This window comes from Balaenoptera musculus, chromosome 3 (genome assembly GCF_009873245.2).
Source record: "Balaenoptera musculus isolate JJ_BM4_2016_0621 chromosome 3, mBalMus1.pri.v3, whole genome shotgun sequence".
Taxonomy (NCBI): Eukaryota; Metazoa; Chordata; class Mammalia; order Artiodactyla; family Balaenopteridae; genus Balaenoptera; species Balaenoptera musculus.
Genome location: NC_045787.1, coordinates 140901776 through 140914287, shown reverse-complemented (window position 1 = coordinate 140914287; position 12512 = coordinate 140901776). Strand labels below are relative to the sequence as shown.

The following is a 12512-nucleotide window of genomic DNA, read 5'->3' as shown; positions in this document are numbered from 1 at the left end:
TATAATACCCTATCTATTAATTTAACAGATATGTACTGAACCCCTATTATGTACCAACCATTATTCTAGGCCCTAGGAGTGCAGTGGTGAATGTACCATACAGAGTTCTTATCCTTATGGAATTAACATTCTATTAACAGAAGATAAAATAAACAAATAAATTTTTAAAATTGATGTTTTATAAGGGATTGAATAAGACAATATGGTAACTAAGGAGGGGAGCCACTTTAGATATTTCATTTGTATACATATACATATGAGTAATATACAAAATTTACTGATTATCTCAGTAAAACTTTAGCATATTTTTTAAAAAACTAGAGTTTAATAACTTAATTTTTAAGGAGTCTAAAAATAATTAAGGGTAGTTCCATGTTTAGGCATTTAAGAAGTCAAATATATTAATTAACTCTGGTAGAGTTAAAAAAAAAAAATCAGATGATTGCAAATATTCAGATATTTCCAAAACTGTAGAATACTAAAGATGAGGCTGATATTAATGTGTTTTTAGAAAGTCATTCCCAAGTATGGCTCTGATAAGAATTATCCGAGGTGCTTTTGTAAAATATAGATTCTGGTTGCCCATCTTAAGATCTACATAATCACATTTTTGTGGATGGGACCTGTCACTATAAGTGTTTAAATGCTCCCAAGGTGATTATGATAACTGGCCAGGTTTAAGATCTGTTCATCTAAGGTGTTCAGTGTATGCATATACAGAAAATATTCAAAACAGTGCTTTCCAGATTCAGGGAAATAAACTTGCCCGTTTGGTAAAAATGCAACCTACAGTTCCCAGCCCAGATATTCTGACTCACTAGGCTTAGAGAGCTGTTTGTCCAGCTTTTATAAAACTCCCTAGAGAATTCTGATATGCAAATAAGTTTTTGGAAATCATTGTTTTGAATAAAATATATTAGACAGGAAAAACTGCCTACAGGTATAAGCATGGTAATTCTTTGCACAAACCTGGGGAAGCCTACCAGCAAAATTTCAAATAACTTCTTCCTATGAAGAAATGCTACACAGACTATGTCAACAACTAATGTGGCTTCATAAGAAAATGCTGTTTTGGAAGAAAAAGGAATAGATGTGTATGATATCTGAGAGAAAAGTATATTTGGCAGGTTTTCATGAGTATCTACTGGTTATTGCATTTAGATGAAAACAAAGGTTTTTATTTACACATGAAAGAGGAGATTTAAGGACTTTTCTGACATTGTTCCTTATGATAATTACTGGTCATGAAGACCAGAGTCATAAATATGTCATTCATACAGACATGAAACTTAGTCTGCTTTGTGTTACATTTTTCATGTTTGCTTCCCTATTACTTAGATAAAATATTTCTGCTCTCCACCCCTTTTCTAGCTTCATCTGGCTTAATTTTCTAATGAATTTTTGTTCCTCTCAATTAATCGCTCACACCTATTAGAACAAGACATTCCCATCCTGAGCTGAGAATTATGGGAGAAGGAAAGGGTTTGAAGAGGCATCAATGTTGGACCAGGTGTAAGAAATAATGAAGGGAAAAGGTGTAGATGGTCAGAGAGATGGGGTTTCCTCACAGCACTCAAATGGGAGCTGTCTGGGTGGGAATGTATATCCCAGTGGCTTACTGTGAATATAAGAGATTTGTCACACCTTGGATATCAGGCTTTGGAATAGGCAGGTGAGCGAAAGAGGCTCTATGAAAAGGAAGAGAAGAAATAGAGAGAGTGTATTACAGCCTATATTCACTGAAAAGTAAACACATTATAAACCTACAGTAATTTAAACTGTATAGCACTGAATAAGAATTGACCTACAACTTAATGAAAAGAATTAGAACTTCTAGAAAAGGAAGCAACAACATGTGAAAATAAAGGAGTCATTTCAATTCAACTTAATATAGATTGTTATAAGAATCAGAAATTGAGTAAAACATAGCAAAATTCAATATGTTGCTATTGTTAAAAATAATATCAAACATAATAAAAATGTGTGTGGGTCCTTATCCCATTCTTTCATCTTGGTTTTGGTACTATACATCTTGAACTCACCAAATAGTTCACATCTTTGACGGCATCCCCCTGCAATTACTGTTTATTCTTCAGGCTTCCTTCTTTCTTCAAAGCTCCATTCTGGGAAGCCAAGTCTCTAGTCTGAGAAGTGCATTGGTTTCCTAGATATAGAACCAAAGAAAAGAAAAAGAGATAGGAATTAATGTACCCGTTCCCATTACACAGTCACTTTCAGAAAAAAAAAGTGTTTGCATTGACCTCAGGTTGACAATTATTAATATAAAATATCTCAGATTGTAGGTACATCCTACATTTGGTTTAAAAAAAAGTTTTTAAAAATTATTAAGAACATGAAATAAATTACAAAAAAGCCATTCCATAGATATTACCTAATAATATATAGTATGCTGGTTGATTTCTCTCAACCACACCATCTTTAGGTTTGCATTTACACTGGGCACCAACAGAACTTGATGTTGTTTAACTTAAAATAGTAGAAATTCCTTCACATATTCAAGAATGCTGAGAATCATTTCATTTCTCGGACATAATTTTGCAAAATGGCAAGAGCATGATGTTTCTAAGGAAGATGTCTTTATGTGGCTCTGAAGCAATCACTATTTCTAGTTTTGTACTGAAATGAAGCCAAAAATATAATTTTATTATAGGCCTCTGACAAATAAATAGCAGAAAATAACCCACTGCAAAAAAATGAACCAAAAAATCCTGTTTGCTTATGTTCCTACAGCATCATATCAGTGTGTAAAGCCTGACACATTTAGATATAATGTTTTCATCTGAGCACTTATTCCAGGCACCTATAAACATGTGTAAACAGATTAAAGGACAACAATTATCCTAAGTTGCCTATTTTTTTTGGCAGATGCAAATATAACAAGACTTTCTTATAATTTATGTTACTACTTGATTTTAAAAATACACACTTTTATGATTTGTTGCAGGACACTGCTGTGAATAATCAACAGTTAATTAAAAAATTTTTCAACCAGCACATTTTTTAAAAAGGTAATTATTAAATGAATCTATAACTGATTTTTCCCAAGTGGCTTAATGACAATGAAGAACATATTAATTAAATAAAGTTACTTTGAAAAGCATCCTTTCTGTGGCCTCGTTTCTCCAGTTCTAACAAAGATGTTTCTAGTGATAGTACTCTTCACAAATGAACATTGGACACATCATTCAAATATAATTTCAAACTATTGTCCTGTTCTATTTAATCCTCTCATTTTTCCAACTATAAAGGCTGAATATACTATCTACATAGTCTTTCTCTCTGATAGATCCAACAAGTAAAGCAATATTTCTGAAAACTTTCTTACACATGAAAAGGATCAAGCCTTCCATTAATTTTTTGAAAATACTTTTCAACTTCTACATGGAAAATCTTGACAATTTTCAAAAAAATATTCTCGGGCTTCCCTGGTGGCACAGTGGTTAGGAATCTGCCTGCCAATGCAGGGGACACGGGTTCGAGCCCTGGTCCAGGAAGATCCCACATGCCGCGGACCGGCTAGGCCTGTGAGCCACAACTACTGAGCCTGCGCGTCGGGAGCCTGTGCTCCGCAACGGGAGAGGCCGCGACAGTGAGAGGCCCGCGCACCGCGATGAAGAGTGGTCCCCGCTCGCCGCAACTGGAGAAAGACCTTGCACAGAAATGAAGACCCAACACAGCCAAAAAATAAATAAATAAATAAATAAATAAAATTCTGGGCTTCCTTGGTGGCGCAGTGGTTGAGAATCTGCCTGCCAATGCAGGGGACACGGGTTCGGGCCCTGGTCTGGGAAGATCCCACATGCTGCGGAGCGGCTGGGCCCGTGAGCCACAACCACTGAGCCTGCACGTCTGGAGCCTGTGCTCCACAACAAGAGAGGCCACGATAGTGAGAGGCCCGCGCACCGTGATGAGGAGTGGCCCCCGCTTGCCACAACTACAGAAAGCCCTCGCACAGAAACGAAGACCCAGCACAGCCATAAATAGATGGATGAATTAAAAAAAAAATTTTCTATTTGATTTTTTTTCTCACTCCTCCAAAGCTCCTAAAAGTCTAAGAATGGAAAATGGAAATCTACTGCATTAACTTGTATACATATCAGCTGTTACTATCTATATTGGGGAATATTCTTTCGTCTCTTTTATCAGGTTTCAAATGGATTAAAAGTTAACTGAAAAAGTATTCAAAAGAAAGACAGTGGCACAAGGTCAAATAAGTTTTTAAAGATACAAAGTTTCATATTTTTTATATGGAACAGATGCCCAATGCAAGAAAAATTTTCTAGTGACTAAAGAATGCAGGGAAAATTTCACCTATCTATAACTTGACTATAATGTGGAAAAATTAAATGAACCTTTTGCAGATCCACTTTATTGAGTAGGTTAAGAAGTATTTGTGATTACAGCCTTCAAGGTCCCCTAGTATTATACATGAGCTTGATCTATTTTTTAAAGTGCCCTTCACAACATTCTTTACTTATAGACTAGGACCTGCTCTACTCTTGCTTGTGTTTTTCTTTCTGCCTATTTTGCCTTTCTCCTCATCTCCACGTTCTAAAATACTCCATATCCACTGATATCATCTCAAAAACTTTCCTCTCTCAGGTCACCTTCCCCAGCTGCCTGACGGGGTATTATATTTTATTGCTGATACTTAGAGCTTAATCTACATGTATTATGATTATGCATATGTTTGTTCTATGTATTCATCAATAGTTTAAGATTTTGAAACCACAGATACATCTGAGTCATCCTTAGCTCCCATAGTACAATTATATGCACAAAATAAACATGTTGCCTTGAATGAATTTGAATTTGGCTCCTTAATCTGTGGAAAGAGCATGAAGTTTTGGTTAAATGTATTCTGACCCCCAACAGCTAGAGCCAATCCTAATATGTGTGTACCTGTAGTCTTAAAGTAAGTTCCAACTTGAAAAAAATATGTTCTCAGTTATTATTATAATTCAATCCAATGTTGAAGTGTTTCAAACTACTGTCAAAATCTCACTATGGGGTTTCAGTTGAGTGACTAAGAAGAAAAGACAGAGGAAAGAAAACAAAACATATCTAAAGTTCACGAAAATGTTTTGAGGTCATCTTAAAAGTTATAATGTACTATAGAAAGAGTCTATGAACATGTAAGTAATGACTATACCAATAGCTCCTTTTCTGAGAGAAAAATAACAATGAGGATAATTATTTCTTTAGTACTTGCTCTATAACAAACATGTGCTAAGTACATTAGATTTATAACTTAATTTGTTATATAGTGGTCCTAGATTACTACATAGCACTAATTTGTAATAATCCTATGCATTATTGTGAGCATGCCCATTTTATAGATGAGAAACTGAGTGTGAAAGAAAAAGTGCATACTCACTGAGTACATTTCTCCACAATTCCCAATGTTCCTGTAGGAAACAGGGGAATGTAAGTAGTTCTGGACCATGGACTATGTTTGGAATTGATTGGTGCTAATCCAAATATTTAGAATGGGTGTGAGTTTGCTTACCTCTTTCTTCCCCTGGAAGCTATCGCTTGAGATGATGATGTCACAAGATTGAATCCTACTGGGCTGCTGAGTTATATGTGGCATTAAGCTACCCTGGAGTCACTGATCTGCAGCAGATTAAATGAGCAAGAAATAAATCTTTGTTGTGTTAAACCACTAAGTTTGGGGGCCTTATTTGTTACCAGAACATAACCTAGCCAACCCTAATTAATACTCTGAGACTCCAAAATATATTGTAAGTTGTAATTCTGGGAAAAAAGTTGAGTAATTTTGAGTTAAGTTCAGAGCTTATCATCTTGCACAGTATGCTTCTTGCAAGAAAGCAGTTCCAAGTGGTTTCTCCTGAAGAGGATTGCTCATGTCATGTGTGCAGCATCAACAAAACATCCCTGGCTTTCTTTGGTGGGAACAGTGACTAGTTAGTGCCCAAGCCAAAGTCACTCTGTGAAGACCGGGATATGAGGAAAGTTGATACCCTCTGAGATGGCACATTACCCTAATAAGATTGACACTCCAGGAAGTACAAATTCTAGGTGCCCAGGAAGAAGCAGGTTACTGGAGCTCAGACTGAATTCTTTGAATAATGCTGAGCTCAGCTTCCACCTCTCCATGAGACCATCTATGCTACATATGAAGTGTGAGATCCAGAAGAAATGTTAAGGTACTAAGGCTGTTTCCCATGCTACTTTCCTTTCTCTGTGTCCTTATTATAAATCCACAGCAACAAAGACAACCTGGGGTTGACTCTTTGTGGAAACCATAAAGAGTCTAAGTAATGAAGATACTACTCCTTTTCTAAACAGCATGTTTTCAAAGGCTGGAATGATACTCACATGTTCATTAGCCTAGATGTCCTACAAATTATAGCCTAAGCACAGTGCACTTTTAAAGTGGTGTTTCACAATTACATTTCCAAAGACAGATATCAATTTACAGTTAGTTAGAAAAAGATATCTCAGAACAAATGATAATCTGGGGATTCAGAAATGTTACAAATTGTGTTGCTTTTCTAACTTCCAAGTTTGCTTGTGTGTGTGTCTGTGTGTGTCTCTATCAGAAACTAAAAGGAATGTTGCTGTCTCTTTTCACAAGAAAGCCCAGTTTATCTTTAAAAAGACAGCTTTGCAACTAAAATGACCTAGAAGGACATGTGCTTCTTAGCATACTAATTGCTTTTGCCTTGAGGTGGGAGAAATACCTTGTAGCTGGCTTTGCATTTCCTAAGCTACATATGTAGACACCCCCTATCCAGGAGGGAAATTTCACTTAATGTGCTTTGTGACTTTCAGAAATGATTAAGCACTGGACCAGCAGGTACCACTACACTTTCAGCATGTAGCTTTGCAAATGTGGTAATTCTTTTTATAGATATGTGACTGCTCAGTTGAAAAATACTGGGAGAAGGGAGGAAAATTCAAGGTTTATGGGCCATGGCAAGCTAGAAAAGTGATTAAAAATTTCTTTTAACTTTTAATTAATAGTACTTGGTTTCTTCAAACATTCAGATATAAATTATAGATGCCAAGTCCTTATTCAAATGATGAGTTTACTGGCATTAGAATATAAAGTTATACACAATAGGAAAACAATTAAAAACCCGACAGCTTATATTTTCTTTGTTTATAAAAAGGAAAGCACCAGAGGGCAGAGAGTGGAAGCAAGAAGAACTACAATACTGCAGCTGGTGCAACAAAAACCACATTCACAGAAAGACAGATAAGATGAAAAGGCAGAGGGCTATGTACCAGATGAAGAAACAACATAAAACCACAGAAAAACAACTAAATGAAGTGGAGATAGGCAACCTTCCAGAAAAAGAATTCAGAATAATGATAGTGAAGATGATTCAGAACCTTGGAAAAAGAATGGAGGCAAAGATCGAAAAGATGCAAGAAATGTTTAACAAAGACTTAGAAGAATTAAAGAACAAACAAACAGAGATGAACAATACAATAACTGAAATGAAAACTACACTAGAAAGAATCAATAGCAGAATAACTGAGGCAGAAGAACGGATAAGTGACCTGGAAGACAGAATGGTGAAATTCACTGCTGCGGAACAGACTAAAGAAAAAAGAATGAAAAGAAATGAAGACAGCCTAAGAGACCTCTGGGACAACATTAAACGCAACAACATTCGCATTATGGGGGTCCCAGAAGGAGAAGAGAGAGAGAAAGGACCAGAGAAAATATTTGAAGAGATTATAGTCGAAAACTTCCCTAACATGGAAAGGAAATAGCCACCCAAGTCCAGGAAGCGCAGAGAGTCCCATACAGGATAAAACCAAGGAGAAACATGCCAAGACACATAGTAATCAAACTGGCAAAACTTAAAGAAAAAGAAAAATTATTGAAAGCAGCAAGGGAAAAATGACAAATAACATAAAAGGGAACTCCCATAAGGTTAACAGCTGATTTCTCAGCAGAAACTCTACAAGCCAGAAGGGAGTGGCATGATATACTTAAAGTGATGAAAGGGAAGAGCCTACAACCAAGATTACTCTACCCAGCAAGGATCTCATTCAGATTCAATGGAGAAATCAAAAGCTTTACAGACAAACAAAAGCTAAGAGAATTCAGCACCACCAAACCAGCTCTACAACAAATGCTAAAGGAACTTCTCTAAGTGGGAAACACAAGAGAAGAAAAGGACCTATAAAAACAAACCCAAAACAATTAAGAAAATGGTCATAGGAACATACATATCGATAATTACCTTAAACATGAATGGATTAAATGCTCCAAACAAAAGACACAGGCTTGCTGAATGGATACAAAAACAAGACCCATCTATATGCTGTCTACAAGAGACCCACTTCAGACCTATGGACACATACAGACTGAAAGTGAGGGGATGGAAAAAGATATTCCATGCAAATGGAAATCAAAAGAAAGCTGTAGTAGCAATACTCATATCAGATAAAATAGACTTTAAAATAAAGAATGTTACAAGAGACAAGGAAGGACACTACATAATGATCAAGGGATCAATCCAAGAAGAAGATATAACAATTATAAATATATATGCACCCAACATAGGAGCACCTCAATATATAAGGCAACTGCTAACAGCTATAAAAGGGGAAATCAACAGTAACACAATAACAGTGGGGGACTTTAACACCTCACTTACACCAATGGACAGAGCATCCAAAATGAAAATAAATAAGGAAACAGAAGTTTTAAATGACACAACAGACCAGATAGACTTAATTGATATTTATAGGACATTCCATCCAAAAACAGCAGATAACACTTTCTTCTCAAGTGTGCATGGAACATTCTCCAGGATAGATCACATCTTGGGTCACAAATCGAGCCACAGTAAAGTTAAGAAAATTGAAATCATATCAAGCATCTTTTCTGACCACAATGCTATGAGATTAGAAATCAATTACAGGGAAAAAAACGTAAAAACCACAAACACATGGAGGCTAAACAATACGTTACTAAATAACCAAGAGATCACTGAAGAAATCAAAGAGGAAATCAAAAAAATACCTAGACACAAATGACAATGAAAACACGACGATCCATAACCTATGGGATGCAGCAAAAGCGGTTCTAAGAGGGAAGTTTATAGCTATACAAGCCTACCTTAAGAAACAAGAAAAATCTCAAATAAACAATCTAACCTTACACGTAAAGGAACTAGAGAAAGAAGAACAAACAAAACCCAAAGTTAGCAGAAGGAAAGAAATCATAAAGATCAGAGCAGAAATAAATGAAATAGAAACAAGTAAAACAATAGCAAAGATCAATAAACTAAAAGCTGGTTCTTTGAGAAGATAAACAATATTGATAAACCATTAGCCAGACTCATCAAGAAGAAGAGGGAGTGGACTCAAATCAATAAAATTAGAAATGAAAAGGAGAAGTTACAACAGACACCACAGAATACAAAGCATCCTAAGAGACTACTACAAGCAACTCTATGCCAATAAAATGGACAACCTGGAAGAAATGGACAAATTCTTAGAAAGCTATAACCTTCCAAGACTGAACCAGGAAGAAATAGAAAATATGAACAGAGTAATGAAATTGAAACTGTGTAATGAAACTGAAATGTAATGAAATTGAAACTGTGATTAAAAATCTTCCAACAAACAAAAGTCCAGGACCAGATGGCTTCACAGGTGAATGCTATCAAACATTTAGAGAAGAGCTACCACCCATTATTCTCAAACTCTTCCAAAAAATTGCGGAGGAAGAAACACTCCCAAACTCATTTTATAAGACCATCATCACCCTGATACTAAAACCAGACAAAGATACTACAAAAAAAGAAAATTACAGACCAATGTCACTGATGAATATAGATGCAAAAATCCTCAACAAAATACTAGAAAGATAATCCAACAACACATTAAAATGATCATACACCATGTTCAAGTGGGATTTAGCCCAGGGATGCAAGGATTCTTCAATATACGTAAATCAGTCAATGGGATAAACCATATTAACAAATTGAAGAATAAAAACCATATGATCATCTCAATAGATGCAGAAAAAGCTTTTGACAAAATTCAACATCCATTTATGATAAAAACTCTCCAGAAAGTGGACATAGAGCGAACCTACCTCAACATAATAAAGGCCATATACGACAAACCCACAGCAAACATCATTCTCAATGGTGAAAAACTGAAAGCATTTCCGCTAAGATCAGGAAAAAGACAAGGATGTCCACTCTCACCACTATTATTCAACATAGTTTTGGAAGTCCTAGCCATGGCAATCAGAGAAGAAAAAGAAATAAAAGGAATACAAATAGGAAAAGAAGAAGTAAAATGGTCACTCTTTGCAGATGACATGATACTATACATAGAGAATCCTAAAGATACCACCAGAAAACTACTAGAGCTAATGAATGAATTTGGTAAAGGTGCAGGATACAAAATTAATGCACAGAAATCTCTTGAATTCCTATACACTAATGATGAAAAATCTGAAAGAGAAATGAAGGAAACACTCCCATTTACCACTATGACAAAAGAATAAAATATCTAGGAATATACCTACCCAGGGAGACAAAAGACCTGTATGCAGAAAACTATAAGACACTGATGAAAGAAATTAAAGATGATACAAACAGATGGAGAGATATACCACGTTCTTGGATTGGAAGAATCAACACTGTGAAAATGACTGTACTACCCACAGCAATCTACAGATTCAATGCAATCCCTATCAAATTACCAATGGCATTTTTTACAGAACTAGAACAAAAAAATCTTAACATTTGTATGGAGACACAAAAGACCCCGAATAGTCAAAGCAGTCTTGAGGGAAAAAAACGGAGCAGCAGGAATCAGACTCCCTGACTTCAGAGTATACTACAAAGCTACAGTAATCAAGACAATATGGTACTAGCACAAAAACAGAAACATAGATCAATGGAACAGGATAGAAAGCCCAGAGATAAACCCATGCACCTATGGTCAACTAATCTATGACAAAGGAAGCAAGGATATACAATGGAAAAAAGACAGTCTCTTCAATAAGTGGTGTTGGGAAAACTGGACAGCTATATGTAAAAGAGTGAAATTAGAACACTCCCTAACACCATACACAAAAATAAACTCAAAATGGATTAGAGACCTAAATGTAAGACCGGACACTATAAAACTCTTAGAGGAAAACATAGGAAGAACACTCTTTGACATAAATCACAGCAAGATCTTTTCTGATCCACCTCTTAGAGTAATGGAAATAATAACAAAAATAAACAAATGGGACCTAATGAAACTTAAAAGCTTTTGCACAGCAAAGGAAACCATAAACAAGACGAAAAGACATCCCTCAGAATGGGAGAAATTATTTGCAAACGAATCAACAGACAAAGGATTAATCTCCAAAATATATAAACAGCTCATGCAGCTTAATATTAAAGAAACAAACAACCCAATCCAAAAATGGGCAGAAGACCTAAATAGACATTTCTCCAAAGAAGACATACAGATGGCCAAGAAGCACATGAAAAGCTGCTCAACGTCACTAATTATTAGAGAAATGCAAATCAAAACTACAGTGAGGTATCACCTCACACCAGTTAGAATGGGCATCATCAGAAAATCTATAAACAACAAATGCTGGAAAGGGTGTGGAGAAAAGGGAACCCTCTTGCACTGTTGGTGGGAATGTAAATTGATACAGCCACTATGGAGAACAGTATGGAGGTTCCTTAAAAAACTAAAAATTGAATTACCATATGATCCAGCAATCCCACTACTGGGCGTATACCCAGAGAAAACCGTAATTCAAACAGACACATGCACCCCAATGTTCATTGCAGCACTATTTACAATAGCCAGGTCATGCAAGCAACCTAAATGCCCATCGACAGACGAATGGATAAAGAAGAAGTGGTACATATATACAATGGAATATTACTCAGCCAGAAAAAGGGACGAAATTGGGTCATTTGTAGAGACGTGGATGGATCTAGAGACTGTCATATAGAGTGAAGTAAGTCAGAAAGAGAAAAACAAATATCGTGTATTAGCGCATATACATGGAACCTAGAAAAATGGTACAGATGAACCGGTTTGCAGGGCAGAAATTGAGACACAGACGTAGAGAACAAACGTATGGACACCAAGGGGGGAAAATGGCGGGGGATGGGGGTGTGGTGTGATGAATTGGGCGATTGAGATTGACATGTATACACTGATGTGTATAAAATTGATGACTAATAAGAACCTGCTGTACTAAAAAAAAAAAAAGTAAGCTTTAGGAGATTTTAAATTTCCCCTGTATAGGACATTATAATCAAGAACATAGCTGGTACCACCATCTTCAAGTAACTAATTTATCAATTTTGCCTGCTCAGAATCCATTCCCACTGCTACTGTTAATAGAATGTATTTTATTTGAGAATCATCTCCCCTGCCCTCAGTTCATGTAACTTAATTTATCTGACAGTACCTCTTGTTCAAGGAGATAGTATGTGACCAAGGCTTGTAAATCAGAGCATAAATGA

General features: G+C 36.0%; 1 long non-coding RNA gene across 1 annotated transcript in view; it reads right to left on the bottom strand.

Moving 5' to 3' along the window:
* Positions 1-2072: 2072 nt before the first annotated feature.
* Positions 2073-12512, bottom strand: part of LOC118891991 — a 29779-nt gene continuing 19339 nt past the window's right edge. Inside the window, exon 3 of the long non-coding RNA XR_005019217.1 lies at positions 2073-2164. This is a non-coding gene — a long non-coding RNA (uncharacterized LOC118891991). The remainder of the gene's footprint in view (positions 2165-12512) is intronic.